Source organism: Nothobranchius furzeri, chromosome 4, assembly GCF_043380555.1.
Source record: "Nothobranchius furzeri strain GRZ-AD chromosome 4, NfurGRZ-RIMD1, whole genome shotgun sequence".
Lineage (NCBI taxonomy): Eukaryota > Metazoa > Chordata > Actinopteri > Cyprinodontiformes > Nothobranchiidae > Nothobranchius > Nothobranchius furzeri.
In genome coordinates this window covers 71,966,082-71,966,916 of record NC_091744.1, presented here as the reverse complement: position 1 = coordinate 71,966,916, position 835 = coordinate 71,966,082, and the positions used below count along the sequence as shown (strand labels likewise).

The 835-nt window shown below is 44.1% G+C and overlaps 1 protein-coding gene across 1 annotated transcript in view; it reads right to left on the bottom strand.

Moving 5' to 3' along the window:
• Positions 1-451, bottom strand: part of frmd4a (FERM domain containing 4A) — a 123,511-nt gene extending 123,060 nt beyond the window's left edge. The window contains exon 1 of the mRNA XM_054733628.2: positions 1-451. This exon is cut by the window's left edge and continues 271 nt beyond it. The gene's annotated coding sequence lies outside the window, so the exon portion shown is untranslated.
• Between the last annotated feature and the right edge of the window lie 384 nt (positions 452-835).

Here is an 835-nt window from a genome sequence, read left to right as displayed (position 1 = left end):
CAGACTGCACAAAGATGAATCCTCTTCTTCCAGTTCTTTGATCTTAAAGAAAATACCCCTCTTTCACTCCTTTTTTTCACTTTTAAAACACTCCCTGTAGTCCCTCCTCTCCAGACCCCTGCGACCGGCGCTCCTCTCCCTCTGTTGTTGCTCTCTGCTCTCTTTCCCAATCTACTATCTTCACAGCACAAAGCACGTGCAGTCATGCACGTGGTTTTCCAGCCTAGCTGCTTTCTTCCAAGGTTGCCCTTCACCACTTCAGAGGATGTAACCTGTCTGCATTAGTGATGCTGCTCTTGTTTCAGCGCGGTGGAAAGACAGACGCTTGCCTCAGATCCAGCACAGATCCCTATGTATCAATAACATGAAACATCGTCAGATGATGAAGCAAATGAAGGAGAGTGTAAAATACAGTTTTGACGAAGCAGCGAAAGATGGAAAAGACAGAGAGGAGAGGTGTGGTGCTGCGAGCAGCCTCTGGTGAAAGGTCCACGCTAAAGTGAGCGTAAATGAAGGTGGGTGGGGAAGAGGGAGGGGAGAGGGATGGAAATGCAGAGAGCAGACTGCGCCTATCGATGCCGGCTGAGGGAACAAGGCAGAATGAGATGTTCACAGGATTTTTAATGAAAGGCTTTTACAGCTTTCATTTTTACACCATAAATGCATGGTGTTAACTGGAAATGGGCTGTTTTCTTTTTTTTCAGGTCAGTTTTGACCTACGAGGCACAAAAAGAGACATTTAAATGGACACTGCAAAGATGCAATAAAAAATAACTCGTTAATTTCCTATTTTTAACCAGTCTAATAAAATATTTGTAATTCTTTCAAAGGATTA